General features: G+C 37.2%; 1 protein-coding gene across 1 annotated transcript in view; it reads left to right on the top strand.

Moving 5' to 3' along the window:
• The first annotated feature begins 1368 nt into the window (after positions 1-1368).
• Positions 1369-19281, top strand: part of HDX (highly divergent homeobox) — a 187067-nt gene continuing 169154 nt past the window's right edge. Inside the window, exon 1 of the mRNA XM_008579108.1 lies at positions 1369-1479. The gene's annotated coding sequence lies outside the window, so the exon portion shown is untranslated. The remainder of the gene's footprint in view (positions 1480-19281) is intronic.

Genomic DNA, 19281 nt, shown 5'->3' with positions numbered 1-19281 from the left:
AAAAAAAGGAAAAAAAAAAAAAAAAAAAAAAGGCCAGTGTAGATGGGGCATAGTGAACCAGGTCAGGAATAAGCGGTGGGCAATAAACCATAGCAAGAATTTGGGACTTTATTGTTAAAGTCGTAGAAAGCAGTTGGAGGGGTATGATCTGATTAAAACTTTATAAAGAATATATTGACTACTGTTAAAAAGAAAAGTATTGAAGTAGGACAAGAGCGGAAGATAGAAAACCATATAAGATGCTTTTGCAGTAGTTCAAACTAGAGGTAATAGTGACTTTGGAGTAATAGTGATGGAGGAGGTAAGGCGTGCTCAGATTTGGGTTTATCTCCCACTAGACCTCAATATATGCCCTTATTTGTCAAGCTGGTTTCATCATGGACCTTCTCACATCATATATACGTATACTTCTCTACCTTTGCCTATTTTTCCCCTCTAGGACAATGACTTCCATCCTCTCTTATCGATCATTCAAGAACCATTTCAAGTTTCAGTTAGAACATAAATTGTTTCCCCAACTTTCCCACCTCACTGATGTCTGCAGTCATTAAACAATATAGCTCTCGTCTGTAGTTCATGACTAAGCACATACATGATCATGTACTTTATTTCATTGTTGTGAATGTTTGCTGTGTGTAATCTTATCTTCTGAATGGCATTGTATGTTCTCTAATAGCAGAGAACCAAGACATTCTACATCTCTCATGGCATCCAGCAAATTTGAGGAGCTTATCAAGTGAGTATTGACTGATGTAACATGTGGTTTGACTTTTTTTTTCTGTAATAGTAATCACCCAAGTAATTTCTTGCAAAACAGAGATTGAAGGTAAGTGAATGGAATCCATAATTTCTTGCCTCAGTCGCCAGAGTCAACCAGTCATCTCTAACAGTACAGTCGCTCTTATTGAAAAATTCCAAAGGCCGATAGGCACTTCTTGATTTTAGTAAAATTGAATATACACCTGTTAATTAAACACTGACTACCGAAGACGGTATTTCTTTAGGCTATGACTTGGTTTTGGCAGCGTGCAACAATTTTGCTGAAAGCGAATTTCAAGTTGAAAGACCAAGCAGCACCTGCTCAGATGCCTGGCACGTAACTACTATAGATAGTCACAGGGATGCTGGATGTTAACAACTATTCTGGAAGGAAGAGGTACAGAGATATCAGCTGGCCATGGATGCAGCTGATATGTGCGGGGAAGAGGCAGCCCCACTGCAGGCAGCCATCTCTTCTCCCCCCTCCCTACTCTTGGGTTCTGGGCTGAGGCCAGGGACTGTCCGGAGCTGATCTCGGGCTCCCATTGGCTGCTGTCTTTTGTGACGTCACGATCATGATGAAAATTGATGATCGGACACGCTGATTTCATTGTCTGAGGCGGCAGTGGAGAGCCAGGAAAATCTCGCTGAATCCGCCTGCCCCAGCAGTGGCCTGATTTGGGATCCTCTGATCCCTTCCGTGACCGCATCACACCCGAGGTAAGCACCCAACCTGGGTGGGTGTGAAAGGCGAAGGAGGGCGGGCAAGGCACCGGTGATAATGCTCTCTCTGCCCAGTTGGGGGCCCGTAGATTCCGCGGCCTAAAGAGACAGACAACAAACTGGTGTGGCTTCTGGGGAGCCAACTACCTCTACCCTCAGAGCGAAGGCTGGCGGCAGGGTCAGGTTAGAAACGAACTGAAGACAGGGATTCAGTGGGCATTGCCAGAGAGCGAAGGATCTTGTTCCGAGAGAGGGCGACGTTTGGGACGCGCTCCTTGCCCGGTAGTAGGAGGAAGTGGAGCCTCTGTCTCCGAAGAAAGGAGGGGGTTGAATTCTACCATTTCTAGATTTCAATGGACAGTAGATTTCTCACAGCCCTACTCAAACGCACTGAGGGCGCTGCGCCTGCGCGTTAGCACCCTGGGGACGACGGGGGTGGAGTGTTGGTTCACGGCAAGGAAAATAGGCATGGAGTTTGCGCAGGCGCTTTTTCCTTGTCTCTGGAGGGGGTGGGGCTGAGCCTTGTCTGGGCTGAATATGGGAAGGGTTAGCGAATGCTCCTTGTGATGTTTCAAGCGGTAATTGAAGGGGAGGTATTTGCCAGTTACTTTGAGCCTGGCCTACTGAGTATATCCAGTCCCACAATGGATCTGATAAATTTAAGACGGCACATGCTTAATGTTCAGATATTAGATTTGCAATAACGGACAAAACTAGAAGAAGAATTTGTGGGGTAGCAATTTCTGAGATGAGAAGTCGTTTGGAGAAAAATAAACACTAATTATTAAAATAAATCTAATTTTTAATCTTCAAGAAGCTTTGATTTGGGGTGACACTCAGTGATTTTGAACCTTTAAAGTCTTCGGAGAGACTCAGAGTGAGGTCCATTGTGGAGACTCAGAGTAAGAAATTTTCCTTTCTTGTCTTTTTTTCTTCTTGGAACAGTCTCATATATCTTTAGTCCCTGTTTTGGATTTGGTGCTAAGTCCTCCTTTTTTGCTCCTTCGTGTCTCTGTTAGAACCACTGAAGTCAAATCCTATTTTGAGGGACCCTGTCCAATATCCTTTCATTGGGAGGGACTATATTACTCAGGAGGTGTAAGGAACAACTTGCCTGCCAGTCCTTGGTGAAGAAATTGTACAGTAATGTTGTTAATTCCCCTCCACAGTCTGATCATGGCCTACTCACTATTTCACAGAGGACTCTGGATTTGTCTCCGTTTCTCACAGTTAAGGCATTATCAAGTCCTGGTGAATTTTCCCTTGAAAGGCCTCTCACACTATTTTCCCCTTAGTCTACTATCTAAAGTCTCATCATTACCCATCCAGTCACTACAGGAGCTTCCTAGCCAGCCTTCACCTATTCCCTAAACCCGTAATTCATTTCGCCAGACTAATGGTCTGCAAACACTTCTTTCATTAAGTCATTTTCTTTCACCAAAATATTCTCAGCTCCTTATTTTCTATTGCTCCAAGTCCAATTTCACCTAGATTTCAAAGGGCTTCATAATCTGGCCTCTTTGTACCACAGGGACATTATTTCACTTTTTTCTTCAGTGCACAGCTCTCCTTAATGTTCTCTAAACAATATACCTCCATAACTTTGCTCCTTACACCACTACCACTTCCTTCACCCAGGATGCCCTTTCTTCTACATAATTTAAATCTTACCCACTAAGGAAGCATAACTCAAGTTACACCTCTCCATAAGTACCTTCCAAGCCTAGCCCAACCGTTATTGAGCTCACCTTTTCTAGAATCCCCATGACAATTCTTGTATTTTTCACTTTCATATAGCCTGCTTTCCACTGTCTTTGTGTGTGTGTATATGTATTAGACTGGACTCCTCAACTGGATTTTAAGGTCTTCCTTAAGGGTTGGGACCATGCCATCTACTGTTTATCATCTTCTTACAGCACCTGGTTGACTAATCAAAATAGCTATAGCCATGTATGTTCTTTACCGCCCCCCCCCCAAAAAAAAAACAATTTCCAGGAAAACGGAATAATATTGTTATAGAGAGAACTGTATACATGTGAAAACTTATTCATCATTGGTCAGGCAAGGGAACTTCCAGTGACTGAATAAAACCAAATATAAGTCAAGAGAAAGGCATTATGAAGATCTCCTCTTTATAGCACGTGGTCTCCAAATATATCATGTCCTCATACACAAGACCAAAGAACATTATCTCAGAAGTGGTTATGTCTATAATTTTATCAGTTTTAAAAATACTAAGAGATAGTCCATTGTTATATACTTCTATTTGATGACATTGCTTCATGTATCTTCTCTTAAAATTTACCAATTACTTTTTATTGCATTATATCTTCAATTTCTGTTTTACATGGACTATGCCTGATACTTTTCATTTGTACGTCTTTTGAATCAAAGCTGATCATTGTGATGGTTGCCATAATTGCTATTATGTAATATATTGGTTATTACTTTCCTACCCCCTTGGACTTCAAACTGCATTGTTCACACAGCTCAAGTTTTACTTGAATGACAGTGTGCTTAATATAGGGGCTTTTACAGATTTCACTTTGGCTGCTGCTTCACTTGGAGGCATCATTCCAATATCACGTGAAGATTTGCTGTTTAGAAACATGGATAAAAAGCAGTCCTGAAGAGTGTTATAACCTTAAATTTGAAAATAACTGTCAGAAATTATTGTCAGTGAACTATGAATGTTATTTATTATAAGGGAAAATCCTTTCTCCTTGACTTATTCTCTTATTGCCTACATTATGTGAATCCCCACAAAGCTGTTTTAGCTTGTAGCCAGCTTGCATAGTAATTAATAAGACTTTCCCAGACATTTACATGTAGACCAATAGACAAAACTGTTTAAATTTAAGCAACTCTGGATAGAATGTGGTGCTTAGGAATATGCTGTTCATTTTAGAGAGGTTAAAACAAAATAGAAAAAAATGAGAGTGTGGCATTTGTGTTTTTATTTTATTAGGTTTATTTTATTAAGGTTTATTTTACCATTCCTATCTGAATGAGAGGATGGCATTGGGTTTTCTCATTTAAGTTGAAGAGTTTGAACTGGAAGAGATTTTCTAGTAATAAGCCAGTTCCCTCATTTTACTTATGAAAAATCTGAAGAGCAGAGAAGTAAAGTACGTTACCAGCATTAATAAACATTAATAGTTATTAAGCACTTATTGCCAGGCATTGTGCTAACAATTTTATATATGTTATCACATTTAAACCTCACAACATCCCTATGAGACAGTTTCTAGTATTATTTCCCATTTTATAAATAAGAACACATATGCTCAAAGCAACTGACTTGCCCAGGATGAAACAGTTATTAATGTCATAGTCGGGATGCTAACGTAGGTCTGTTTGACTTGTAATCATCCAGCTATGCTCGACTAAGGTCATGTAATGAATTTTTGGCAGAGCTTTGGCTAGAATATAACTCTCTGGAGTCCCAGCCCAATGTGCAGTGTGTATGTGCATGTGCGTGTGTGTGTATGTGTGTTTGTGTTTATACTACAGTGTTTTCCATGAATATCATATAACTTCTCAAAATCAGTAACTTCTAAGCTTGACCAAATGATGTGTACTTAAATTTATTTTAGGTATTTTATTAAAACACATTCTCTCAGTCTTGATTGAAAAAAATGGCATGAAACTTTGTGTAAAATATATTTTATTTTATTTTATTTTTATTTTTATTTTTATTTTTTTTTGTCTTTTGTCTTTTTTCCGTGTCCGGCAACGGATCGCAACCCTCAGTGTTGCCCCCGTACTGGACCGGGGACCGGCAACGGGATTGCAAACCTCGGCGTTGCTCCCGCACCCTGCTCAGCCAGTGAGCGGGAACCGGTCTGTATGTGGGATCCGAACCCTCGGGCGGGAAATATATTTTAAAAAATAACATTTAATTCATTCTGTTTTTAAAATTTTATTGTACTTATATTTTTGTACAGTGTAATCCGCAACAATATAAAAAATGTGAATCGTTGATTTTGATTTTAAAGTGGACCCAGTTAGCTCAAACTGAAATTGGTAGTGTCTTAACGTACTTGTATTGAGTACACTATATCTAGGTATAGTGGTGTGGAAGTAAATAGTGATAATTCTACAGAGATATAGTCTGCATAAGACGGGAGCTGCAGAGATTAGCATATTCAGAAGCTGTCACTGACACTCTGAGACTTTCCTAGACTGCATAAAATTTCAAGGATATAAATTGAAACCTGTCTGGACAAATGGAGTCATCCTTGTGCCAACCAGTAGCATAACTGCCTGGATTAAACCAGAGATCTAGGTGCATGGCAACTGGATACATTAGCTTGTACTGTATCAGTTAATTAAATTCTAAATTTTACATCTCCCACCTGTAAACAAATCTACTGCAGCAGCTGTCTTACTTTCTTGGTCTCCTATTGTTTTACAACTAGACATGTCCAATTGGGTTGATCCTTAGAATCTTTAAACCTGTTACTTGTCAGAGTGGCCAAAATTTAGGAAAACATCTCCTTAGCCTCTCTTCCTTTGGAGTTAGGGACAATTTCTTTTACATTTCTTAAAACAGCCATGTAAACTTGTGACTTAAATGCCCCAGTAGGCTTTTCTCATATAGACAAGCACTGGTGCACGGTGCTTGTGAAAGGTCATAAAACTAGTTAAGTGGCAGAGCCAGGACTTGAAGGCGGGTGTCATTCTAGAAGCTGCACGCTTAATTGCTAAGCTGCTAGGTTATAGGTTAGGGAGCTAGAGTGAGGCTTATCTTCATTGGTTTTTTTTTTCCTTTTTGTCTTTTTTACTGACTGGTAATGGGATCACAACCCTCGGTGTCGCGCCCACACCGTGCTCAGCCAGTGAGCGGGAACCGGTCTCCACATGGGATCCAAACCCTCGGCGGGAGCGCCGCCACACTCCCAAGCGGCACTCTCCAGTGCGCCACTGGGCCGGCCCATTCATTGTTTTTAAAAAAATTTTTGTATTAATATGTGCATGTGTGTATTTCCCTCCTAACTTCTGTTTCTTTCTGAGCCTAACACCTATGACATTTTCTTTCTTTTTCTCAGTGAAGATGATTTTTTATATATAAAGGCTGAGGTTCGGGGGAAAGGAATCAGTGTGTTAACTTCTATGGCTTCAGTAGCAAAAGGCATGTAGACCCATATTCTTTCTTACTATCAAACCAACCAGTGGTGGAAGCACTTCATTATTGAGTTTTATGAAATAGTAGGCTATAACATGATGTAAGTTTTCTACTACACTAATTTATTGCTTTAATACTTTCTTATTTGGTTAGCATGATCTACCTATTGTGTGTTTTGTAGATGGAATAGCTGTGCCGTTTGAGAAGTAATTATCTGAAACCCATTTTCCAAATAGTTTTGCCCTTTCATTGACCAATTATTTGTTGTTTTGAAATCTCCTCAACAGAGAAACTATTGGAAGAGATGTAGGGCATTGCAAAATGTGGAAGGAGAAATATATTTCTGCATTAGTGGGAGGCATCACATGAGGTATCAGAATGTTCAGCTTTGATTCATCCTCACTATTTTAAGAGAACAGTGTAACCACATGAAGTTATTGTTGAATATGTATGTTAGTTATTAAAGTAACCAGTAGGGCATTTTATTTAGAATCTATAGGCTAACTTTTATCACGGATAAATGGTTTAAAGATGCTGAAAGTCAGTTTGAGTTTTTTTCCCCAAGTAATAATATTTAATGTAGAGAGAGACATTTTGAATTCAGAATTGATTATGACATGGAGCCAATTTATTTTTCTGGTAAGGTTTGCTACATCTGTGTCTGTTAAATCCTTGCTACTCAAAGCATTCCATGGAGTGGCAGCATGGGCATCACCTGGGAGCTGCTTAGAAACCACAAACTCTCTGGCCCACCGCAGATGTGCTGAATCAGAATCTGCATTTTAACAATAACCCTAGGTGATTTATATGCCCAGTAAAGTTTGAGAAGCACTGATGTAAAGTGAAATCTGACTTCCTGTACAATATAGACTTTTAAGAGCTGGTGGCCATCAAAAAAAAAAAAAAAAAAAAAAAAAAAAAAAAAAAAAAAAAAAAAGGCATCACCTGGGAGCTGCTTAGAAACCACAAACTCTCTGGCCCACCGCAGATGTGCTGAATCAGAATCTGCATTTTAACAATAACCCTAGGTGATTTATATGCCCAGTAAAGTTTGAGAAGCACTGATGTAAAGTGAAATCTGACTTCCTGTACAATATAGACTTTTAAGAGCTGGTGGCCATCAAAAAAAAAAAAAAAAAAGATGAATTTCCTTTTGTCTGTTTTCACATGTATAAAGAAATATGTAATACAATTATTCTCCATTATTTATTACCTGACTAATATAGATCGGCTTTGCTCCATTCTGTAGTCAACATTGTCTCATTGAGAGAATAGCTACACCTATGTGATAGGAAAAATTATTGAGTCTGAGTGAATCCACTTATTTTGGTGAAAGTAATGGCTTCACTATTGAGATAATATTTATCCTAATTGCTAGACTTGTCAAGAGAAGAGTATACAGAAGAATATAGATGTATTGGGGTCACTGTCACCAACATCTTCGAGGGGAACTGTATGTTTTATGTTTGCTGTTGTAAAAAATTACCATAAAATTACGGTAGTGGCTTAAAACAACACAAACTTATTATCTTATGGTTTTAGAAGTAAGAAGTCTGAAATGGGTCTCTCTGGGTTTAAATCAAGGTGTCAGCAGTGCTTTCCTTTCTAGCAGTTCTGTAAAAGAATCTATTCCCTTTCTTTTTCCAACTTCTGGAGGCTACCTATATTCCTTGGCTCATAGCATCTTATATTCAATGCTAGAAATGGCTGATAAAGTCTTTCTCAAATCACATTACACTGATACTAACTCTTTCTGCCTCCACATTCCACATTTAAGGAGCCTTGTGATTGCATTGAACCCAATTAGATAATCTAGGATAATCTTTTTATTTTCAGGTCAGCTTATTAGCAACCTTAATTGCACCTGCAACCTTAGTTAACTTTTTCCATGTAACCTAACATATTGACAGGTTCCAGGAATTAAGACATAGACATCTCTGAGGGGAGGGGTGATTATTCTGCCTACCCCAGGAATCCATGACCTTTCTGTCTGGTAAAGGAAGTCATCCTCTAATCTTGTTATTGAAATAATCAATCAGTCAGTATTGTAAGCTGAATTGTATCCCTCCCCTTGAATTAATAGGTTGAAGTCCTAACCCCTCATACCTCAGAACGTGACTTTATTTGGAAATAGGGTTGTTGCAGATATAATTAGTGAAATTGAGAGAAAGTCATACTGGACTAGGGTGGGCCCCTAATTTAATATGCCTGAGGACATTTGGATACAGGCACACATACAAGGAGAATGCCCTGTGAACGGAAAGACAGATATTTATAAGGAACCAGTCCTACAAACACCTTGATTTCAGACTTGTAGACTTCAGAACTGTGAGACAATACATTTCTGTTGTTTAAGCCACCAAGATATTGGTACTTTGTTACAGCAGCCCCAGCAAACTAATATAGTCAGGATTGTCCTTTAGTTCATATCTAAGTATTATCATCCTCAAAAGCACTTATTTAGTAAATTTGTATTCAATAATATGCTAGGTGTTAGATGAAGTAATTTAGACATTAAAGAGCTAATTATATACAGTAGACATTTTTAGTAAAATAAGTTCCGAAATATGAGGGGTCTTTTAAAAGTTCATGGAAAGATTCATATTAGCTTGTAACTTCATTTCTCCGTGAACTTTTTGAAGTATCCTTTTGAAGTATGTTAATTCACATCTTTGGCCCTTAGTTTAACTGTGAAATGAGGGTATTATCTTCATAATATCTAAGGGTATTTCTAGCTTTAAAATTCTATGATTCTATTATTTTTAATAACTTATTAAATCAATACATTAATAAAAAGTATTAAGTGCAGGCAAAGCCTTCAAAATTGTGTTAAGCCTTTCTTCCAGAAACTGTCTTTACTACCACCCCTGTTGATCATCACCCACTTTTCTAAACTTCTAATTTAAAGAAAAGTAATAAAGATATTATTTAGAAACACCTTTCTTCTTTTTACTCTCTTAATCCCTTTGAAATTGGTGTAAGACTTACGTTCAAAACAGTACATAAATGGTGTTATGCGTGCCATATACACTTAAACAAATTTAAATAAATGGGTAAATTGTCAAATATTTGTGATGATACATTTATGTAGCAGTAGCCTTCAAGAGCAGGGACTTGTATAGGAAAGAGTTATTTTCCAAGGAGCTCTGTTCTGATTTCTCAGTACTGCAAAGTATATTGAAGTAATAATATTTTCACGATTCACAGATGAAGCTGTAGTTTCTAAGTAGCTTTGATGATCATTTTGCAAATGGTTATTAGGTTACCTGAATTAATCGTTATTGGTAAAATAACAATCACTGAATACAATCATGATCAGATCCTGGGTAATATATTCCATACTTTCAGATGTGGTCTTATTACCACCAAGGAATTTAATTGTGAGAAAAGACCTAGAAGCACGTTGGTTGTATAACAATCTCTTCCTTTGTGTCTCATATCCGTGTGAGAAATATGACTAGGCAGAAGAAAATAGCAGTGCTAACAAAAACATTGGGAGTTAATGTTTTTTTATTTTTTTGGTGTGTAATTTACTTTTATTGTAAAAGCCCTCTTTGGTTTTTTTTTTTTTTTTTTCCTTTAAATTTTTATTTTGTCGATATACAATGTGGTTGATTATTATGGCCCATCACTGACACCTCCCTCCCTCCTCCCTCTCCCCCCTCCCACCCAACAATGTCCTTTCCGTTTGCTTGTTGTAACAACTTCAAAGGATTGTAGTTGTTATATCTTCTTCCCCCCCCACCCGGTTATTTTTTGTGTGTGTGAGTGAATTTATTTATTTATTTTTAGCTCCCACCAATAAGTGAGAACATGTGGTATTTCTTTTTCTCTGCCTGACTCGTTTCACTTAATATAATTCTCTCAAGGTCCATCCATGTTGTTGCAAATGGCAGTATTTCATTCATTTTTATAGCTGAGTAATATTCCATTGTGTAGATATACCACATTTTCCGTATCCACTCATCCGATGATGGACATTTAATGTTAACCCTGTTCTTCAAACACGTATATACCTATAATTTGGCAATAACATGTGCTTTCTATCTTAATACCACAGTCTTAACATAGGACAGTGTCTCTAAAACTGACGTCTTCAGAGAAAGGACATATTTTTAGAGGTCTGCAAGTTTTATGACAATTTTTAAATTGGGAGTTTCATTTCACTATAATCTTAAAAAAAACAGATTATGCATATACACATTCACACACAAGGCCTTTTCACGAGGCATAAAGACAAACTTTGTCTTTTGTAGTCGTAAATCACAAGTGAAAGACATTTGACACAGTGAGAATTGACTTTCTTAAGGCAGAGTACCTCAGACAGAGACCCAAAGATAGATTTTGCTGGTCTAGAAAAGATTTTGCTTTTTTGTTTTCTTCTTAAGGAAGAATAAAGAAGGGGCTCTACCTGTTGCTACCAGATTTGAGGTTGTAGTCTATGAGGCTAACTCATTAAACATTTTCTTAGTTCATTAAAAGTATTTGTGGGGCTAGTTTTTATTTTTTTAGTTAACAAGAATTATATATTTATGGTGTACAACATGATGTTTTGAAATAAGTATACATTATGGAATGGCTAAATAAAGGTTACTGCACATACTTACTGTTTCTTTGTGGTGAGAACATTTAAAATCTACTCCATTAGCCATTTTCAAGAATGCAAGACATTGATATTTATAGTCACTATGTTGTGCAATAGATCTGTTCAACTTATTCCTGTTATCTAACTGAAATTTTATATCTTTTGACCAACATCTTCAACCCAACCCCATCCCCAGCTCCTGGTAACTACCATTCAACACTCTGCTTCTCTGAACTTGACTTTTTTAGATTCCACACATAAGTGAGATTGTGCAGTACTTGTCTTTTTCTGCCTGGCTTATTTCACTTAGCATAATGTCCTCAAGGCTTATCCATGTTGTTGCAAATAAGAGGATTTCTTTCTTTGTTAAGGCTGAATAGTATTTTGTTGTGTATATATACACATTTTCATGGCCACTTAGGTTGATTCCATATCTTGGCTATTGTGATTAATGCTACAATGAATATGGGAGTTGTAGATATCTCTTCAACATACTGATTTCATTACCTTTGGATATACACCCAGAAGTGGGATTGCTGGATTATATGATAGTTCTATTTCTAATTTTTTGAGAAACCTTCATACTGCTTTCCATAATGGCTGCACGAATCGAATTCACAACCCCCTTAACAGTGTGCAAGGGTTCCCTTTTCTTTGAGGGGATAAGTTTATGCTTCCACTACTTGATTAAACACATGTGTGTTTGCATATTGTTTCTACACTGTGCGTATGTGTGTTTATATAATTTTTCTTTACTTACTACTAGATGGTGTGCTTTGAGGGATCTTCCTCTAACCCCTAACGAGCCGATATGTACTTAAACTTTTCCCCTTAAGTTTCTGCAGGCTGATGTAAAATTAGAAATGGGCAGTGTTAAGAGAATTGGATAGTCCATCTCTTTGCTTCTAGACAAAACTACCCTTAATTCTTAACATATACTATGCAAATCTGATTCAGGAAACACTAAAAGAATGTCTAGTCTAAGTGATGAAATATGGCTTTAACCACCAATTGAAATTCTTTCTGGGAGTGGGGTGAGAGGAGAGGTAGGCTGGAGTCATGTAGATGATGACAAAAGGTTGAGAACTAATAAGGAAAAATTCTCTATCCAAGAGATATATAGATTATTTTTTATTTTTATTTTTTTATTGAATCATAATTGATCATACATATTTTAGGGATTCAATGTTGACATATGTTGATCAAATCAATATTACTAGTATGTATATTGTTACAAATCGTACATACTCTTTATGCCCCTTGTCCAATCTCTTCCTATCCCCTCCCCCACCCCCACTGATAACCCTAGATTTCTTCTCTCCTTCTGAAAGAGTAATGGTTACTCTGTTGATTTGTTGCCTAGATGATCTGTCCAATGCTGAGAGATGTATTCAAGTCTCCCAATATTATCATAGAGCAGATGCTTCTTCTTTCACTCTGGAATGGGCTTTGTGGAGAGAGACATCCTCTTCTTTTCTTTGGTCTCTGTTGGTGACTCTCCTTGTGTCAACACACTTCAGTGGCTGGTGGACCATCTGCCTGGTGGTTGTGATGTCTAGCCACTTTTGTGGCAGTCATGGTTACTTTGGTGGCTGTGGTGGGCCACCCACATGGAGGTGATGTTTTTGGCATGCTCCTTGGTGCTGGTGGTGCGCGTGGTTGTGGGCGGATTTCTGGTCCTCTCTGTATGCCTCAGGTCCCCTGGCGGGCTCTGAGGTGCTGGTGGTGTGCCTGGGCTCAAACTAATTTTTTGTTCTTTGCCTACTTCTAAATTGGGAAACTTTCTCTGGGAACCAGTGATTGAGCTGTTGTTGAGCTAAATTGCTGCTGTTTCTCTAGGGAAAACTTTTTGTGTGGCTCAGGGTTTAATGGTTGACCTTATAGGTACTTCCAGCTCTCCAGAGACCAGGTGCACCTGGGTTGTGTAGAAACTCTGATTTGGGCCTTATTCTTTTCCTCAAACTGTACCCCGTGCAATTCTGCATTCCTGACCAGTCTCCTCTGAGTGGTCCTGCACCGATTGGGGGGTGGATCGGCTGTCCTTGCTGTGTCCCAGTGTTCTCCCAGTAGTCCCCCATCTCCCCCACCTCCCATGCTCCAAACACTTCCCATGGGACAGGCCCAGCACTGGTCACTTGTCATGACTTACTGGCCTCTGAATGGCTCCCCTTTTCAGCTGTTCTGGCTCCTTGCTCCTGCATGGGTCCACAGGAACCCTATTAGTGGTCTTGCTGTCCTGGAGGCCACCAAGGCCCTCTTCTCCCCTTCAGCCTCCAAGCAACTCCATCCGAAGGGCACAGCTGGGGCTTCTGCCAGCTCCTGCTCCATGCACTCAGCAGTTCCAGCCTTAAAGTGGCCACAGCCCAAAACATTACGAGCAGTTTTTTCTTTCTCTCATTGTGGCTTCTCCCCCTTCATGAACTCTGTAGGTCTCTCCCCCTCTTCCCCTGAGCTCCAGCAGCCCCAGCTTGGCTGTTGTTACATTTTTATAGTTGTAAACTGGTTGATTTGTGGGAGAGAGTGACACTGGGGACCGTCTGTCTAGTCCACCATCTTGACTGGAACTCCTATAGATTATTTTGAAATAATGAAAAATATACTTACAATCACTTTTTCCTTTTGTGGCTATGGGAAATTTTATAGAGCTTCCCTCAGTAGTAAATAAGGACGCAACTAATGTTTTAAAGGTATTAACCTAAAACTGCGAATTGTAAGATTGTGACATGTTAGCAAGTCAATGCTTATGCCAATGAAAATGTTTGGACTTGTGAAAGGGAGAAGTGATTTAGTTGCACAATTTGCTTAACACTAGCAATGTACAAAGAAACACAATTTAGTCAACAAATATATATGGATCAAGATACTCTTTAGCTAATTGGTAAATGTTATATATCACTGATAATTAGTTGTCATATATTCTGTATGGTTGTATGCATGTGAAATTATATAGAAGCAGAGCAAAGACACAAGGAAAGCATTTATCCAGTTGAGGCCCTGTTTATTGTTCTGTTGTCCAACTGATTATCTGAAATTTATCTTTTTTTATTTTATAATAATATCAATTATGATATCTGAGTGTATGATAGGTATTTATAGCTTATAGGTATTTATTTTTTAACATATTAACACATGATAAAAAGTAAGTGTCAGTAAAACCTAATAAATTATTTTCATTGATGAAACATTCCCAGGATATCTCCTTGCTGATGCTCTTTTTTGGTACAAACATTAACCATCTTTAGAATTTAGACATTAGAGGGGTAGCTGTTAAAGTATATGTTCCTGTAGATGTATAGATTTTCATATATTTATGTGGAGGTGATGTACATAAAATTGTCTTAAAATTTGTGTTCATGTCACTATGAATATATATTTAGCTTTTACATGACTGGAAAACATGAATATTAATTACACAGAATTTTTAAGTGTTTTTAAAAATGAAGTCAGTGTATAATTTCTTTGTGCCCTGATTAAGTCATATGATAGGTTGTTACTAAAATTTCCTTCTGTTTCATATTTCCACCAAAGTGAAAGCAGCCAATTATAACTTTAAAAAGAAAGATAAGAGATGTGTACAATGCATTTCAGTAAATTATAGCCCAATAAGCAGATGAATATCCTTTCTTAGTATGAGAATACACAGGAAGTATGTTACTAGATTTTATGCTTAAAAAAATGCTCAAATTTATTTTTTTGTAATATTTGCAAATTCTGGCAAGCTAATTGTAAAATAAGGTAAATAGAGAAAACAGCTTGTGGTAAAGATGTGGATTATTAAATGTAAATGACAGATTAAAGTGACAGCTTCTGAGAACAGATTTATAACAGCAATTATTCTACACATGTTCAAATTTTATTAAGTTCAAATATCAGTTCATTACTGTATATTTAATCAAGCTTTTGCTAAAGAGAACACCAGTTAATAACTTGGTTTTAACAGAAGAATTTACCTAGTTTAATATGTCCTTTTATTTTCAATATTAAATTTATACTAAAAAATTCTGTAGAGGTATTTACATATGCGGACACCATGCCTATTGGTGCCGTGCTTGACTTTCGCACTCCTCAACATTTTAAAAGATCAAATTCTCATCATTTAGACAGGGGTCACAAGATTAGTTTTCCTTTTGCCATGAGAATGTAATAATGTACATTTCCTTTATTTGAGGTTTATATGCAAATGGTGTAGGAGTGGATTGGTGTATGTTTAAATAATTATTTCCCTTTAGGGATTACCAGTTGGTTATATAAATGTTAACTATTAACAAAAATAGACTTTATCTAGCACAACATCAAGTATTTTAATGAAGGTAACCCATCATGTAAAGAAGAATAGAACAGGTTTTATAGACCCATTTTCCAGATAAAGGAACTGAAGTGCAAGAGATCAATTATCTCTGCCAAGGTCACAAGACTTGCAAATAGTGAAGGTTAATAGGTACGGAGACATCTGACTCCTAAAATGTTCCCACTGCACCACTCCAAAAAGCCACCTGAACTTCTACTTAAAGACATAATAAAGTGACAGGAACAGGATTTACTCTTTCATCTTAAATACCTGAAAACAAACAAAGAGAAAAAAGAAAAAAAAAATAGGAAACAATGGATTTCAGACCTTTGACAAAAGGCATCATAGGACCATGATTTCTAACAGAAGGGAAACAGACAAGTTGAACCCTATGAGCGTCTCAACTCACTGTTTGAGAAAAGTTTCCAGATGATAGTTCAGGGAGAAGGAACCCAAACAGCCTAAGTGTCTCTCTGGGTTGAAGAGACAGAGTTCAGAGTTCAGGGAGGACAGAGTGCCTGGAATTTGAGGGACAGCATAGTGGAGAAGAGAACATTGTACAGGGAGGAGGAAACTGCACATAGAAACAGTTACAGAGATCTTTAGCAGGATCCCTCAAGTCTTTGGCTAAATACTGATCAGCTTAAGTGTGTGAGGAAACTATTGAGGCCAGAGAAAGGACCTCCAGAAAGGAACAGCAAGACAATCTTCAAAGCTCACCTAGGACCAGGAGTAGTTCATGTTCCCACCAGCAAAACTGGAAAAACCTCATATTTCATGAGGCATTTAGGAAGGTCCAGCCAAATGTATTGCCTCATTAATGGGGCAAAGGAGCTCAAGAATAAAGGCAATTCTAGATTTGTCTAACAAAAACAAACCTCAAAAGAATCAAACCCTTTCCAAATAACTTAAATGTATCTCAGAACAAAGCCCAAATTTACTTAAAGAATTCAAAAACATTCAGTACCCAAAAATAAAATTTACAGTATCTGCCATCAAATGAAAAGTTGCCAAGCATGTGAAGAAATAGGAAAATATATAATTCATTTCTCAGTGAGAAGGCAACTATAAAAACAAAATGAAAATACCTACAGAATTAGTAAAGAAGACTGTTAAAATGACTGTCACTACTGCATTCCGTATGTTCAAGAAGGTAGTTGTTTGTAATAGTCTCTAATGATTTATTTTTGTATTTCTATGGTATCAATGGTAATGTCTCCTTGTTCATTTCTGGTTTCTGTACTTTGGGTCTTCTCTCTCTTTTATTTTATTTTATTTTTTATTTTTAGTTAACCTAGCTAATGGTTTGTCTATTTTTTTGTCTTCTCAAAAAATCAACATTCTGTTTCATTGATCCTTTCTATTGTTTTTTGGGTCTCTATCATTTAGTTCTGCTCTGATCTTAGTTACTTCTTTCCATCTACTAACTTTGGGACTGTATTGTTTTTATTTGTTTTTTAGCTCTTTTAGGTGTAGAGTTAGATTGTTTATTTGAAGTCTTTCTATTCTTTTGATGTATGCATTTATTGCAATAAACGTCCCTCTTAGTACCGCTTTTGCAGTATCCCACGTTTTGATATGATGTGTCTTTATTATCATTGTTTTCTAGAAATTTTTTGATTTCCTGTTTAATTTCTTCTTGGACCCATAAGTTATTGAGGAGCCTGTTCTTTAAATTCTGTGTATTTGTATAGAATCCTGAATTTTGCTTGTTATTAATTTCTAGTTTTAAACCATTGTGGTCTGAAAAGATACTTGAGATGATTTCAATTTTTTTTTTTTTACTTTTCCATGGATCATTTAATTTAATTAATTTATTTATTTTAGAGTTTTAAAAAAATTTATTGGTCTTGCATATTCGTGGGGTACAAACCTGACCATCACCACTTATGCCCAAGATGTCATGGCCAGATCAATACTATCAGCATGCCCATTGCAAATTGCGATTCTTCCTCATGTCCCCTAGCCAATTAATCCCAAACCTCACTCCTCCTCTCCCCCTACCATACACCACTCCACAACCCTAGGTATGCTCTCTCCCTCTGCAAGTGCAACTCACCACTGTGGTCTTTCTTTCCCTTCTTCTTTCTCTATTTGCTCTCGCTTATGAGTGAGGACATGTAGTATTTTTCCCTCTGTGCCTGGCTTATTTCACTCCACATAATCTCCAAGCTCATCCATGTTGCTGCTAATGGCAGAATTTCATTCTTTTTTATGGCAGGGTAGTATTCCATGGTGTATATGTACCCATATTCCTTATCCAGTCATCCGTTGATGGTTCCATATCTTGGCTATTGTAAACAGAGCTGGGATGAACATGGGAGTGCAGGTATCCCATTGACATGATGATTTCCATTCCTTGAGTATATGCCTAGAAGTGGAATTGCTGGATTGTATGATATATCTACCTGTAGTTGTTTGAGAAACCTCTATACTGTTTTCTGTAGTGGTTTTACTAATTTACAGTCCCACCAAAAGTGTAGGAGCATTCTCTTCTCTGCACATCCTCGCCAGTATTTGTTATTCTCCGTCTTTTTGATTATAGCCAGTCTAACTGTGAGATGATATCTTCATGTGGTTTTAATTAGCATTTCCCTGATGATTAGTGATATTGAGCATTTTTTAAAGTGTCTGTTGGCCATTTGTATGTCTTTCTTTGAAAAATGTCTATTTGGCTCCTTTGCCCATTTCATAATTGTTTTTGCTTTTGTTGTTGTTGTTTTCTTGTTTTAGTGTGTAATTACTTTTATATTTTGGATATTAATCCCTTGTTGGATGTACAGTTTGCAATTATATTCTCCCATTCTGTAGGTTGTCGTTTCACTCTGGTGATTGTTTCCTTTGCTGTGCAGAACATTTTTAGTTTGATATAGTCCCATTTATTTTTTTCTTTTGTTGCTTGCACTTTTGGGTTCTTGTTCATGAAATCTGTGCCCAGTCCTAGTTTCCTAAGTGTTACCCCTATACTTTCCCTTAGTAGTTTTACAGCTTCAGGTCCTATAATTAAGTATTTAATCCACTTTGAGTTGATTTTGGTATATGGTGAGAGGTGCTGGTCAACTTTTATTCTTCTGTGTATGGATATCCAATTTTCCTACCACCATTTATTGATGAAAAAGTATTTTCCCCAATGTTTGTTTTTGTTGCCTATGTCAAATATCAATTGTTTGTAAGTCTATGGGTTGATTTATGGGTTCTCTATTCTGTTTCACTGGTCTGAGTGTCTATTTTTATGCCAGTACCATGTTGTTTTGGTTACTATAGCTTTGGAGTATAATTTGAAGTAAGGTAGTGTTGTGATTCCAGCTTTAGTTTTTGTGGTCATGATTCCTTGGCTGTTCAGAGTCTTTTATTGTTCCATATGAGCATTAGGATTATTTTTTCTATTTATGTGAAGAATGTCACTGGCATTTTGACAGGGATTGCATTGATGCTGTAGATCACTTTCGGTAGTACAGACATTTTCACAATGTTAATCCTTCCAATCCAAGAGCCTGGAATGTCTTTCCATTTTTTGTGTCTTCTTTAATTTCTTTCAGTAGTGGTTTGTAGTTCTCATTGTAGAGATTGTTCACTTCCTATGTTAAATTTATCCCTAGGTATTTTATTTTTTGGTGACCATTGTAAATGGGTTACTTTCTTGCTTTCTCTTTCTGTTAGCTCATTATTGGAGAGTATTGTAACTGATTTTTGGGTGTTTATTTTATATCCTGCAATATTTCTTTTTTTTTTTTTCATTTTTTTTTTTTAATTTTTATTTTGTCAATATACACTGTATATGATTATTATGGCCCGTCA

The sequence above is a fragment of the Galeopterus variegatus genome, unplaced genomic scaffold, assembly GCF_000696425.1.
Source record: "Galeopterus variegatus unplaced genomic scaffold, G_variegatus-3.0.2 Scaffold1811, whole genome shotgun sequence".
NCBI classification, from domain to species: domain Eukaryota; kingdom Metazoa; phylum Chordata; class Mammalia; order Dermoptera; family Cynocephalidae; genus Galeopterus; species Galeopterus variegatus.
The sequence above is the reverse complement of the archived record's forward strand: the minus strand, read 5'-3'. Positions and strand labels throughout refer to the sequence as shown.